This window comes from Plecotus auritus (genome assembly GCF_963455305.1).
Source record: "Plecotus auritus genome assembly, chromosome: 9".
NCBI classification, from domain to species: domain Eukaryota; kingdom Metazoa; phylum Chordata; class Mammalia; order Chiroptera; family Vespertilionidae; genus Plecotus; species Plecotus auritus.
Window position 1 is genome coordinate 115,021,662 of NC_137783.1, and position 15,480 is coordinate 115,037,141.

Consider the following 15,480-nt stretch of genomic DNA (forward strand, 5'->3'; position numbering starts at 1 on the left):
TTGTTTATTTTAATTTTACTACTACAATAGCAGGGCCATCTTCTTTCATAGGGGTTGGAGCCAGAAAATGCACCTGAAGTGAGTTTGAAAGATGGTTAAATTCTTATGAATTTACTGTGAAAGTTATGTCTGTGGCTGAATTTAACTGTGTAACTGATAATTATGCAAAATTACTTTCCATGAAGAATGAAATATTTCTAGTGGATTAATTTAAAAAAGTGATCATTTAAGCCTGCATATGTAGGTTACTCAACACTAATCATAGTAATTGTTTAGAATTTAGACCAACAGAAGATTTTTTCGAGAAGGTTATTATATCATTAACATTGTTATTATTGTTGTGCAAGGAGATAAGAATCAGATTGATTTTTAGTTAGTTTTATTGCCACTTTAAAATTCTTTACAGATCATTCACCTCATTATGCTTACATCTGGGCAGACTGCATCTACCTCCCTGACCCTTGGTGGCTCTGAGTGTCCAGCTGAGCCCCCAGGAAAGGCATTCTGATGGATCTGACTATTCTGGGTGAGTCGACACCTGGAGTAACCCTGATGAGAGTTTAGGTTGTGCCTCTGAGGAGGTGTTGGTATTGACTGTAGTTCTGGCCGAGGTGAGGAAAGTGGTTTCAAGCAATGTCTGGGAGGCATCTGAAGAAGAAAGATCCCAGCCAGTAGGAAAATGTTGTACATAGAATTTCATAGCTTCTGCTGGGAGAAAGGTGTTGGACCTGTCCACAGTACTGCAGAGAACCATGTGTGATGGTGTGATATAATAAACAATATTTATTCGTCTTAAACCCTGGTCCCTGGCATAGAACTCCTAAATCCCTTGGAATTTCCTCAGTAATAGGGATAAAGGAGCATTTTTGTTACTCATAAAAAGTCCACTTCAAATATACCTGAGGTTATGTTAATGAGGTGACTCTTGGAGGATGAGGGATGGTTACCAGAGGAACTAGCCATGTGATTAGAGGGTTGGAGCTGTCAGCACTCCCCTACACCTACTTTCAGTGGAGAGGTTGGAAACTCAATCACAAAAGACCAATAATTTAATCAATCGTGCTTCCACAAAAACCCTAAATAGCAGGTTTTGGAGAGTTTCTGGGTTGATGAATATATTGGGGTGCTGGGTAGTTCAACCTGCTCTGAGTGGGCACGAAAGCTCTGAAGCCCTTCCTACATACCTTGCCCTGTACAGCTTTTCCATTTGGCTGTTCTTGAGTTGTATCCTTTATCTAAACTAGTAAGAGTAAGCAAAGCACTTCCCTGCTGTTTTAGCAAATTATCAAACTTGAGGAAAGGATCATGAGAACCTCAAATATATAACTGGTTGGTTAGAAGGGCAGGTGACAACTTGGGATGGGCAATTTGCTTTTGAAGCAGAGGATTAAGCCCCTGACCTGTAGAGTAGGGCTAACTCCAGGTAGTTAGTGTTAGAATTGAATTGTAGGACATTCAGTTGGTATCGCAGAGAATTGAGAATTGCTTGGAGTGGAAAACACACGTGTTTGCTATCAGAAGTGCTGTAAGTAGAGAAAGAAACTTCTTTCTTTACCCTGAATGACTGCATCCTATTCTGCTGAAGCCTCCATGAAGGATTGTCCTGGGAGCCAGTACAAGCAGCTCAGCGAGTGTTTAGTCAGGGAAGCAGTTGTCAGTTGGACCCAAAGCCAACTTTTGGTTCTATCCTTAGAATCGTGAAGGTCTAGAAGTAGAGGGTTTGGCTCATTCCTGATACTTGTTTTACTCTCTGGTCAAAGTCTTGAAACCTTTATGGGTAGGATGTTCTGGGAAGGACTAGACAGAGAGAGAGAACTGTCTCTGGTATCAGATGGAATTGTGATCATATTACATTCAGTTAAAATGAATTTCCCACAATTAGAATAATCACTAGGACATTGAAGATAACAATAAATCAAACATATCCCAAATGGAAACAAGAAACCTTGTAAGCAGTTGAATTTAGGAAAAGAAGTTACTGATCTATATGCGAATAAAGTTGAGGTGGTCCAGGGCTATAGAAGGACATGGAGTTTGGATAAATGTCAGCATAACCCTCTATGGTGATATTTCCCTTTAGAAATGATGACTAGCTCTTTCCAACTTGGCTTGCATTCTTCATGTGGTGTACTTTCCCCTCCCTGCTTCAATTCCCAGTATTGTTAGTGAGGTGAGCTGCCTGCTGCTGAGATTATAAGGTCTTTCAAGGTCAGAGAAGGACTCTGACTCATGTATCCCATCTCTTCTCTCTTTCTCCTTCTCCTCCAACTTAGTTCTGTGCTATTTTTTTTCCTAAATCTTTCTCAACAGGTTAGTAAAAAAGATAAATTGGATTTATCTTTTTGTTTGTGTGTCCCTTGAAGATTTCACTTTTTCTTACAATTACTTATTCTCCCCTTTGAGAGGAAAAGGCAAAGAAACAGACTTCCTTTCCCTTAGAGCCTCCAGAAGGAACGCAGCCCTGAGGATAATTTGTGTTTAGCCGCATAAGAACCAATTTTGGACTTTACACTTCCAGAAATGTAAAATCATTAATCTGTTGTTTTAAACCACGAAGTCTGGTAAATTGTTAAAGCAGCACTAGTAAACAGTGGGTTTCACATTGTGCCTGTCCGAGTATATTGCACATAATAGGTGCTCTTTGAATGTGTATTATGTGAATGGTCAAGTTTCTAAAATGTCTCTTTCTTAATTATGATGAAAGGGTTTTAGAAGTAAATAAGGATGTTTCTGTGAGGATTCCAGACCAGTATGATATGCTATGGCCAGGAAGTTTTCTTTCAGTTTTTCTCCCTCTAATACTCAAACCTGATAATTTTTATGCTAAAGGAATGGAGGGAAGGGGAAGGAGCACAGTCTTTATGGTCATCAGACTGCACTAAAGTTGGGGACGAGGATGAAGATGAAGATGACATGGTTAGGGCTTTTCCTTAGTCCATGAGACGCATTTATTTGTCAAGAGGAGATGAAAATTCTTTATAAAGGAAATGTATACTGTTGAACCTCAGAGGTAAGGCAGGGGAGAGTGGGTGGGAAGAGATCTACCAATGAACTTGAGTGCATATATGCATAACCTGTTGACACAGACAATGGGGTGGTGAGAGCCTGGGGCACAGGAGCGGGCTGGAAGAGGGAAAAAAGGAGGAATTATGTAATACTTTCAACAATAAAGATTTTTAAAAAATAAAGGAAATGTCTAAAGAAATAAGGCTGGCGCGGCTGATGTGGCTCAGTGGTTGAGCTTTGACCCAAGAACCAGGAAGTCACGGTTAGATTCCCAGTCAGGGCACATGCCCAGGTTATGGGCTCGATCCTCAGTTGGGGGTATGCAGGAGGCAGCCGATCAATGATTCTCTCTCATCATTGATGTGTCTATCTCTCTCTCCCTTTCCCTTCCTTTCTGTGAAATCAATAAGAACATATTGAAAAAAAATAAGGTTGAAGCATGATCCAAGATGGTGGCATAGGTAAACACCTAAACTGCTGCCTCGCACAACAATTTCAAAACTACAACTAAGAGACAAAACGTCTATCACCCAGAACCACGGGAAAGCTGGCTGAGTGGAAGTTCTACAACTAGAAGGAAAGAGCAAACAGCATTGAGAGGTGCACAAGCGCTGAAAAGCTTGAGGTACGGTGGCGCAAATCGGGCTGGCGATGGGCGACTGGGAGCGCTGCTGTTTTCAACCTGAAGGGAGACAAGCTCCCAATTACTCCGAACTCCAGTTTCTGGGGAGACGCGGGGGACCCAAACTCCTACGGGGAGAAGCTGGACTGTCTGCTGTGGGGTCGGAAAGTGAGGGAGGCTTGCTTGAAGGGCTGCGTGCAGGAATAATTGTTTACTGTGCTGGGGAGCAGGACACGGGGACACGGTCAGAGACACAGAGCCGGCTTACTGGCATCCATCGCTGTTTGCCACGCCCTAGCCTAGTGAAGCCCTGAGACCCTGCCCCGCACCATCTACAAACCCACCCAAGCTCCAAGCAGCGGCTTTAGCATATGAATGACCTGCCCTATTGCAGCTTAACCTAGCAAACTTGCAGCCCGGGTCAGACAGCTCCAAAACCTCCAAACCCCAAGCAAAGAGGAGAAAACTGTAGTTCTCGCTGTAGCGCCTGCTGGGTGGCCTCAGACAGTAGCTGACCTGCACCCCATTGGAGATCCAGAAGCCAGTGTACCTAGTGGTCAGTGTGAGACACCAGATTTCAACTCCTCACATCCATAAGTGACACATTCAAGAGGCAGACTCAGTGAGCACCAAAGCACCACTAAAACAAGTCCTGCACCATAAGCATGTCTCCAGCGCAGCAGTTCTTCCATTATAGACACAGCGGGTCCTCACAGCCAATTGGCCTGGAGGTCAATTCCTCCCAGTGTACCAACAGCAATCAAGGCTTAACTACACCAAGACTTTGCACACAGCCCACAAAGGGGTGTACCAAAGGCGTCCACCGCAGGTGATTGGGGAGGCTGAGCTACTGGCCCCTATAGGTCACCTACCACACAAAGCCACTCCATCAACACAAGGAAGCAGCAAAATGCAGAGACAAAGAAACATGTCACGAATGAAAGAAATGGAGGAAAGCAAACTACTGGACGACATAGAGTTCAGAACCACATTTATAAGGTTACTCAAGAATCTTCTAAAAACCACTGAGGAACTTAGTGAGACCTTTAAGGATCTTTTTTAAAAATATATATATATTTTATTAATTTTTTACAGAGAGGAAGAGAGGGGAGAGGGATAGAGAGCTAGAAACATCGATGAGAGAGAAACATCGATCAGCTGCCTCCTGCACACCTCCTACTGGGGATGTGCCCGCAACCAAGGTAAGTGCCCCTGACCAGAATCGAACCTGAGACCCTTCAGTCCGCAGGCCGACGCTCTATCCACTGAGCCAAACCAGTTTCGGCAAGGATCTTAATGAGAGTGCCAAAAAAATGGAAAAGGACCAGTCAGAAATTAAGCATACACTGTCTGAAATAAAGAATATACAGAAACTCAACTGTAGATCAACATACCACAAGAATCAAACCAAAGATCTGAAATTTGAGGAAACAAAAAACACCCAACCAGAAAAACAAAAAGAAAAAAGAATCCAAAAATATGAAGATAGTGTAAGGAGCCTCTGGGACAACTTTAAGCGTACCAACATTCAAATTTTTGGGGTGCCAGAAGAAGAGAGAGAGCAAAATATTGAAAACCTATTAGAAGAAATAATGACAGAAAACTTCCTCTACCTGGTGAAAGAAATAGACTTACAAGTTCAGGAAGCACACAGAACCCCATACAAGAGGAATCCAAAGAGGACCACACCAAGACACATCATAATTAAAATGCCAAAGGCAAAAGACAAAGAGAGAATCTTGAAAGCAGCAAGAGAAAAACGGTTAGTTACCTACAAGGGAGCATCCATAAGACTGTCAGCTGATTTCTCGGCAGAATCTATGCAGGCCAGAAGGGAGTGGCAAGAAATATTCAAAGTGATGAACAGCAAGAACCAACAACCAAGATTACTCTACCCAGCAAAGCTATCATTCAGAGTTGAAGGTCAGATAAAAAGCTTCACAGACAAGAAAAAGCTAAAGGAGTTCATCACCACCAAACCAGGATTCCATGAAATGCTGAAGGGTATTCTTTAAGAAGAGGAAGAAGAAGAAAAACGTAAAGATAAAAATTATGAACAACAAAATGACATCAAATACATACCTACCAACAAGTGAATCTAAAAATAAAGTGAATAAAAAATGTGAAGAACAGAATGGACTGGTGAATATAATAGAATCAGGGACATAGAAAGGGAGTGGACTGACAATTCTCAGGGGGAAGGGGGTGTGAGCATTGCGGGAAGAGATTGGACAAAAATCTTACACCTATGGATGAAGACAGTGGCGGGGGGTAAGGGCATGGGGTGGGGTGGGGAATCAGGTGGAGGGGAGCTATGGGGGGAAAAAAAGAGGAACACCTGTAATAATCTGAACAATAAAGATTTATTAAAAAAATAGTAAAATAAAATAAATCAAGCTTTGGGAGCAACCCAAGTGCCCAACAATAGATGAATGGATAAAATAGCTGTGGTACATACCGTGTTTCCCCGAAAATAAGACAGTGTCTTATATTAATTTTTGCCCCCAAAGACACGCTAGGTCTTATTTTCAGGGGATGTCTTATTTTTCCATGAAGAAGAATACGGTACAGATTTATTGTTAAATGAAAATAAAGGAAATTTATTACCTGTATACGGTACGGTAGTACGGTAGTTGTCAACACAAACCAGACAAACTGTGAATCCTACAGTATCAAGAATTTACTCATTTATTCAATGACAATCATGTCATCATCTTCTGGAACATCATCATAACAATCCAATTCCTGAATTTCCTGGTGAATTTCTTGTGACTCCATTTCTTTCAGAATCAGTGGACCAAATCGCTCATGTTTAGCAATAGCACTGTCTTTAAATGAGTCCTTCTTGTCAAGGTAGCCTGCTCGCAGTGCATTTGCAATGCAACTGTCAGTGATTTTCTCCCGTGAATTCTTCACCCAAGTCACAACTTCTTGCAGTTTAGGTTTCACAAAGTTTCCATGCTGATTTCTCTCCATTCTATTTTCAATGTAGTCATTAATTTCCATGCGCAAATTGTCTTTGAATGGCTTGTTTATTGCAATATCAAGAGTCTGGAGATAGGCCATCATTCCTGCCGGAATCATTATCTGATCTATTTTTCTTTCGTGAAGAAATGTCTTCATGTCTTTAGCGCGGTGAGTGCTGGCTGCATCCCAGACTAGCAGACCTCTTTGGCTCCCTCGCATAACAAGCGGCAGCATTAGATCGACCCACTTCCTTATAACTGCTTGTGTGGCCCAGGCTTTTTCAGTTTCAGGAATGAAAACGCCCAAAATACGTTCAATCTTTTCCTTCTTGCCCTTAGAAATGATTAAAGGTGGGATTTTAGTGCCATCCAGATGAATTGCCAAAATACAGGAAACACGTGCACTTTCGTAAGCAGTGGAGGGAATGTACGCTAAGGAGGCACCCCGCTGTTCAATTGTTGTTTGAGATGATTGGCCCATAAACACTGCAGTTTCATCCATAGCAATTATGTTGGAAAGATTGTATTTAGAGAAGTCAGCATCATCAATAAAGGACTTGAATGCAAGTGCTCGCTTAATAACTTGAGTATCTTCCAACCTAAACAATGTTGTAGATCTTCTTAAAGACAGTTCACTTCGCTGAAGGAAATTATCCAGCCAGTGTTGTGATGCTTTGAAGTCTTTGGGGGCTATGTCAAACTGTGGTGCCATTGCAAGGGCAAATTCTTGAATCTGAGCCCTATTCACAACCAAAGCCTTTGCTCTCCTGTCAACAACCCATTCACAGACCAGGTCTTCCAGCTCGGAAAATAATGGTTGCCGACCTGATCCACACTTGCGCTTTTTAGCATTTCCCTTGTCCACTTGTTCAATGAGGTTACCATACTCTGCTCGCCATTTTCGGACCAATCGGATACTCAACATCTTCTCTTTGCAGAAAGCAGTAAGATTTTGGCCCCAAGAGTCTTCCACGATTCCTTTCTTGTACTCCACGGAGTAGCTTTTTCTTTTTGCGCTCATTTCTACCATAGGGGTAAAAAAAAGGAATTGGGGTATCAAGGTGGGGGTAGGGGGATCACTCAAAATGACCCAGGGGGGATCAGAGGGGGGAATCAAAATGACATAGGAGAATCAGAGGGGGGATTACCATTTTAGTAACCCCTTTTGATCCTCCTGTGTCATTTTGATTGCCCCCTCTGATCCTCCTGTGTCATTTTAAGTGATCCCCCTCCCCCCACCCCTGTGCCACTGAACACCTTCACCAGACATCCCCCCTACCCCTTTATCAGACATTTACCCCCTGGGGCCTGCCTGGGGACTGTCACTGGGCTTGCTGGGGCCTGGATCTGGGCAGAGCGGGTCTGCCACTGACTGAGAACCTTCAGTCATCATGAAGGTGGCCGTGAGCATCAGGTAGTGTCACCAGAGACAGACCAGCACTCACCACCTTCGCCGCATCCCTTCCGCTCTAATCCTCCTGTTCTTCTACACGCATCTGTGAAAGTCTCCTCTTCTCTCCTGCCCTGTGCTCACCGCTCACTCCGACCTCCGCTCCGCCTCCACACAGCAGTGACGTCAGTACTCCACGTAACGTCACTGGTTGCTAGACACCAGTTGGGGCGGCCCTAGCGACCAGTTTACAGTAAATTAATTTTCATTCTGAGACAGAGCCTGGGGGCCTTATTTTCGGGGGATGCCTTATATTTCACTCAGAAGGAAACCTGTAAGTAGGTCTTATTTTCGGAGAAACACGGTATATACAGTGGAATATTATTTGACCATTAAAAAGCATGAAATCTAAAAAAAAAAGAAAAGAAAAAAAATAAGGTTGAGGTAATGTTAGTCTTTAATATTCAAAATGGATTTGGCTATGTTTCAAGTTGGGGGACTCAGTCACAGAAATGTAGCACATCTAGGTCAGGTTGAGGGAGGCTCTGGGGTTTAAAGATGCCCTGAGTGTTGGTGGGTGCACAATTGAAACACATTGGGCCCTGGCCGGTGTTGCAAATTGGTTAGAGCACCAGCCCCTGCACTGAGGGGTTGTGGGTTCGATTTTCAGTCAAGGGTGTGTACTTGGGTTGTAGATTTGATCCTAGGCCCTGGTTGGGGGTGAATGCAAAAGGGAACCAATCAATGTGTCTCTCTCACATTGATGTTTCTCTCTCTCTCTCTGTCTCTCTTTCTTTTTCTCTCTCTCTCTTCCCCCCACCCCCCTCTCTCTTTCCTGACTCCCTTCCATTCTCTAAACAAATCAATGGGAAAAATAACCTGGTGTGAGAATTAACAACAACAATAAAAGAAACCCCTTGGGTTTCCATAGGCCTACCATAGCAGAGTGAGTTGACTCAGGCTTCAAGTAGTGTGGACTGCTGGGCCAACTTTCAGAATGGTGGAGATGGCAGTAAACTCAGGGGTTCTGCAGCAAGTAAATTCCTTGGTATAGCATCAGCAGCTCAGAAACATTGTCCCTGCCAAAAGTCTAGATCTCAAGTTAACTGGTTAATTCAGCAGTGATGTCCTGCAGAATGTTTAGCAATTAGGTGTATGAAGGAGAATGCTCAGGAGACCAGCAGGTGGCAGCCACCACAACAGGAAAAGCCTTTCTCAAGGGGAGGCTCTCTGAGTGATTAAGCATTATTTTTTCCAATAGAGACTACACACTTTCTAAAAGGATGTTTAAATTGTCAGATTGAATAAAGTTTAAACTGGGTTGAGACTAATTTTTTTCTCCTGGTGACCATGAATGGAAGTGGGGGGAGGGAATATTACATTCTAGACTAAAATAAGGAGAGTAAAACATTTCTCTATTATCTGATTTTTACTGTGCCCTTCTGCAAGGTCATTCAGATTTCTTCTTGGGTGAGCTTTTCAGAAGAGGAAAGAGAGGACCAGAAAGTATATACTAACTTACCTTTTTTCTCTTCCTCTCTCTCTTTCCCATCCCTGTTTCCTTGTCTGTCTTTGAGTGTAGAAAGTTGAGAGGGAATTTAAATTTGTATCCATAGCCTATTTGTTTCTATATGATTCTCCTTTCTCTCCTTTCAGGAGAATGCTCCCCTGACAAAGAGGTGTATAATAAATATCCCCATTCAGCAACCCTTTACTGAAGATTCTGAAGGGGGATATAAGACATTTTTTTTTGGGGGGGGGGGGAGGGCTAGCATTCTGAATCTGTGCCAGTAACCTGCCTTCTAATGCACAATTAACTCCAGTGATGCCTGTCCTGCCTTGTAGAACCTGTGTCCCAGAATACTCCCATTTTACAGAGGCTATAAACCATGAACCATGCACAACCCCCCGGAAGGGGTTATCAGCACTGGCACCAGGCCAGGCCTTTGGGTGTAATCTCACATCCCCCATCCCAACACACAGGGCTTTTTCACAAAGCCCGCAAAATGTCCGGAAGCCTGCCATATTTGGGGGACAAAGAAACCAAAGGTATAAAGGGAAAGCTTCGTCCATATTCACTCACTCAGGCTTTGGAGAAACAGACTCTCCCGAGTCACTGTACTAGTACATCTGAAAATGAAGGGTTCTTCCTGAATCTCTGAGTACTCCCTGTTTTTTTTTCCGGTCACCTGGGAAATTCTGTAACAATTCAGTTCATATGAGGCCCTAGGATAAATACAGGGCATATGAAGAAGGAAAGGCTGGCCTTCACCTACACACAGAGTGCAGGAGAAATAGGCACTTAAATAAATGGTCGTTATAAAATGACCATTAAAAAAAAAAGGGAGCAGGGACTAACTTTTATACTTCCAAGGCCTATGTCTGTGAAGCCATCCTGACCCCCAATCAGTTATATTCTCTTTATCTTTGGCTAACAGTCTACTTTGTATTTCTATGCCACTCACCATACTTTTATTTTGGTCCTGTATTCATTTTTCCTACCAGCCTGTGTACATCTTGGGAACAAGATCTATCTCTAATTCACTTCATAAAGCTCTGGGTCCTGGCAAAATTCTAGATACACAGAAATGTTGAGTGTGAAATGGTGTCAATCTCAGCCTGTGCAAAGATATATGTCCAAAGATGTTAATTGCAATGCAGTTTATAATAGTGGACATTTAGGAACCTGGTTGCCACCTGGCGGAGATCTGTTTAGGTACAAATAAGTGTACATTATTCAGGCATTACAATTATTCAATAGACCAATATTGTTGATATCAAAAGATGTCCTTAGGAAATTTTGAGTGGAAAGGAGATTATAGGATAGTAGATTATTACATATGCATAATTATACATATTTAACTATGTGTCCATATGCCTAGGATTGTCATTAAACTACTCACAGAAGTTTATCTGAGGAGTGGGATTTTGTGTGTTTTTAATTTCTTTTTGTATGTTTTTCCACATTAAAATTTTTTTAATGAATAAATGTTATTAAGAGCAATGGGCACACCATGCAGTGTGCAGATGATATTTTACTGAGTTGTACACTTGAAACCTGTACCCCAATAAATTCAATAAAAAATAAAACAACAACAAAGATTTTTAAAAATTCCATCAACATCTGATTGCACAGACATTCCTGTAGATGGCCAGGCCTTAGTTTTGGCAGCGCTCATTGATAGGCAGGTCTGCAGAAGGGGACAGCCACGCCCCATGTTGGAACCACGTTTTGCAACCAGTGTGACAATGATGTCAATGTTTGGAGCCCTCAGGGCAGGATTCATCAAATTGAATATGCATTGGAAGCTGTCAATCAAGGTTTAGCCACAGTTGGTCTGAAATAAGAAACCCCATGCAGTGTTGGTTACACTGAAGAAAGCACACTCAGAACTTGCAGCTCACCAGAAAAAAATTCTCCATGTTGACATATAGGTATCTCAATTGTGAGACTTACTGCTAGTGCTAGACTGTTATGTAATTTTATGCACCAGGAGTGTTTGGATTCCAGATTTGTATTTGACAGACCTCTTCCTGTGTCTCCTCTTGTATCTATAATTGGAAGCAAGACCCAGATACCAACACAAAGATATGGCTAAAGACCGTATGCTGTTGGGCTGCTTATTCCTGGTTATGATGATATGGGCCCTCTTGTATTCCACATCTGTCTATCTGCTAACTATTTTGACAGCAGATTTGTGTCCATTGGAGCTCATTTTCAACCAGCTCATACTTATTTGGACAGACATATGTCTGAGTTTATGGAATGCAATTTGAATGAACTGGTTAAGCATGGTCTGCGTGCTTTAAGAGAGACACTTCCTACAGAACAGGACCTAACTATGAAGAATGTTTCCATTGGAATTGTTGGTAAAGACTTGGAGTTTATGATTTATAATGATGATGATAATGTGTCTCCATTCCTGGAAGGCCTTGAAGAAAGGCCACAGAGAAAGGCACAGCCTGTTCAACCTGCTGATGAACCTGCAGAAAAGGCTGATGAATCAATAGAGCATTAAGTGATAATCCTCCATTCTATATGTGTATTATCAATGTGTAAGAACACAGGAACATGTACTGATGATAAAAATCTATACTTTGAACCAAAAGATGCAGTGGTGAAATGGTATGTTTTAGGAATCAGACCAGATGTGAATTCTTTCCAAGCACCTTCACTGAAACCATATTAATGGGATGCATTTTTTTCTGAGAGGGTCTATATAATAATTTTCTAGAAAATATAGTTATATGTACTTATGTTTTCATATGAAGAACATAGTGTCTTTGTGGTTTTAAAGACAATGGTGAAATAAAATTGTTTTATCTGCTGGGAAAATATATGGATGGCCCTTTCTTATTATGCATAGGACAGTCTCCCACAAAAAAAGAATGATCTGGCCTCAAGTGTCAACAGTGAATGAAAACACCTATCAGAATTAACCTCATATGGTTCTTTACTGCCATCTGGTGGTTAGAGAAGGGCCTACAAGTTCCATGTAGCTCCAGAGGAATTTCAGATGTTTGAAGTAGGGCCTCAGAAATAAGATGGAAGGCCATAAGATGGATAGCTGTAGTTCGAATGGGAGGCAGGGGAAGAGCAAGGGAAATTTGTGGTTGACAGTGTCTGTGGTGATATTACGAAGACCAGTATTTATTAGTTGTGAGGCTCGCATTCTGTATTTGTAAACCCTACAGTAAGATTTCCAGTTTCATTGTGACTCTAGAGATCAGAATAACTACGTGCTGAGGCAAGAAGGGCATCATTTGCAGGTCCTAGGCTTTCTTTTTGACCCCACCCTTCTTACCCTCTCCCTGAAGGCCATGCAGAAACAAGTTTATTTTTGTTCTGCTCATCAGTTTTACCTATCTTTTTTACCATCCAGTTTTCTTTTTCTAATTATCTCTTACTACTGAGTTACCCATCTGGCAGTCATATCTCATGCTCCTCTTCACTGCTCTCAACTGAGTGTGGGCCACTGCTTACTTTCTTACCTGCTGGTCACCTCTAGAAGGCCTATGTTCTCTCACCTCTCAAAAAAAATACATCTCTTTTCCAACAAGTGTAGAAATCTTATGCAACCCTTATTTAGTTTTTGCACTTTCTTTTTTAAAAAGATGTTTTTATTGATTTTAGAGAGAGATGAAGGGAGAGGGAGAGAGAAACATTGATTGGTTGCCTCCTGCACACATTTTGACCTGGGATCAAACCTGAAACCTGAGTATGTGCCCTGACCTGAAATGAAATTGGTGAACTTTCAGTGCATGGGGCAATGTTCAACCAACTGAACCAAACTGGCCAGAGCCATGATGCCTCTTTATTCTCTTCAATCCCATTGTTCAAATCCATTTACATGATAGCAATCTTTACCAAGGCCATGTACTACTGACCATCTTCACAACCCCTGTGGGTAGTGAACTTTTGGTTGTCTATCTGTTTCTCTTGTTAGGGTAATTGCATCCTCCTGGTTTTTATCAGGGGGTCCTCACACTACTGCCTGCGGGCCACATGCGGCCCGCCGAGGACATTTATCCGGCCCGCCGGGTGCCGCTGCCTGTCCTGCTTAGCAGCCGACTCGTCCCGGTCCCACAGTGCGCATAGGAATTTGTTCATAGTTTTTTTTTTAAACTATAGTCCGGCCCTCCAACGGTCTGAGGGACAGCGAACTGGCCCCCTGTTTAAAAAGTTTGAGGACCCCTGAGTTAAGTGCTTGCACATTATTTTAATTACTTCTGAGCTCCATCATCAGCACAGGTGTTAATGAGTGAGAGCTGCCACTGAACATTCCTAATGCCTGGTGAATATTGTTTCCTTTGGGCTTTCCCATGAAAGGTAACGGTCCTGTGCATCTTCTGACTTTACCTCATTTAACCATTCTAGCATGCCCATCACACTGTTATCTTTTTTAAATTTTTTTTACTCCACAAACTCAAGTATTTCTATTGTTCTCAGTGTGGGCTTTTGATCTAAGTTTCTAAGAGCCTCCCTACTTTTAGTGAGTTTCTTTAGACAGGGAACTTTTCCAATGCTCTGAGGTCCTAGACCAGTCGTGGGCAAACTACGGCCCGCGGGCGGGATCCGGCCCGTTCGGCTGTTCTATCCGGCCCGCGGAGCCGAAAGAGCGGAGGGTTCTCTTGCTCTCCCCTCTGCTCCTTCACCAGCAGCAGTGTTAACATGGCAACCGGGAAACAAGGCCGCAGCTCCTTCTTCTGAGTGGGCGGATTTATATCTGCCCATTCAGTAGAAGGAACAACCTCTCAATCTTCCAGAGGCTCCTTGTAATGCCCGCGGACGCGTCCCCCAACATCACCCTGGGAATGCGTAGACACGTTATCGTGGTGATGTAGGGAGACACGCCCCTGGAGAGCACAGTATCAGAGCCTTTCTGAGCTAAGATTAAGAGCTCTACTCAAACACAATTTTTTCCTGTTCCCACATTCTGTACATCACAATGACTTGTTAATAAAACAACAAAGACTTTCAGCTTTTAGGGCTTGTATCCACTGCAGTTTTTTTTTCCCACTGCGGACGCGCGCAGCAGGGAAAAAGACACACAGAGGACATGTCACACTAGCCATGCTGCGGCTGCATTTTTTTGCTGATATGGATGCATATCAGTAACGCTACCATGGCCACTAACCGCATGTGTTAGCGGCAAAACAAATGCATTTTGAGCTGCGTTTGCTTCTCCCCCTTGCGCCTGTAAAAATGCGTGCTACAGGGCATTTGTGTTAACATGCACCACTGCACATTAGCATCAACGCAAACATGATGGAAACCTGTGTACCCTGCATTAACCCTAGCTGCGCTGCATTGCAGTACTGCACCACACTGCAACGGCAGCACGGCTAGTGTGAACGAACCCTAATTCAGTGGGTTGAACAAAAAGATTGTATAGAAATGTGATGAACTAAAGATTTTATTACAAAATCGCTTAATTTCAGGGTTTCAGAAGTAATTGGACAAATGAAAAACTGAAAATCAAATGTTCATATCTAATACTTGGATGAAACCCTTTCCTGGTAATGACAGCCTGAAGTATTGAACTTATGGACATCACCAGTTGCTGGGTTTTCTCCTTTGTAATGCTCTGCCAGGCTGTCACAGTGGGGGTATATATATAAATATCCTGCCATTTCCAGCTTTTAATAAGAAAAACTGTGCAATGGGCATTTAAAAGTGGCACTTGGTTGTTTTTATAGAGTCCAGTGGCTGCAATCTGACATTGATAATGGGCTCTTTCACACTATGTGCAATGCGGCTGTTTTTTGCCAGTAACTGAAGTGCTAGTGGTAACTACTGGTTACCCATGTTTTGCACTGCCCTAGCACCTCCCATACAAGTGTGTCTGAAAGACACAGAAATGTGCAGCTATGTGTGTTACCATAAACAAAAGGCCTGTGTGAAAGATACACAAGTTTCCTATGGAGGAAAGGGGTTGTTCTCTATGGTCAGGGTGTGCCTCTGTCCCATGTCTGAACTTTTTCAGATGATTTTG

General features: G+C 42.6%; 1 pseudogene across 1 annotated transcript in view; it reads left to right on the forward strand.

The window, feature by feature from the left end:
• LOC308233689 (proteasome subunit alpha type-1-like) overlaps positions 1–12,003 on the forward strand; it is a 32,787-nt pseudogene extending 20,784 nt beyond the window's left edge. Inside the window, exon 3 of the transcript in view lies at positions 11,170–12,003. The product of the transcript in view is annotated as a proteasome subunit alpha type-1-like (transcript). The remainder of the gene's footprint in view (positions 1–11,169) is intronic.
• Positions 12,004–15,480: the final 3,477 nt, after the last annotated feature.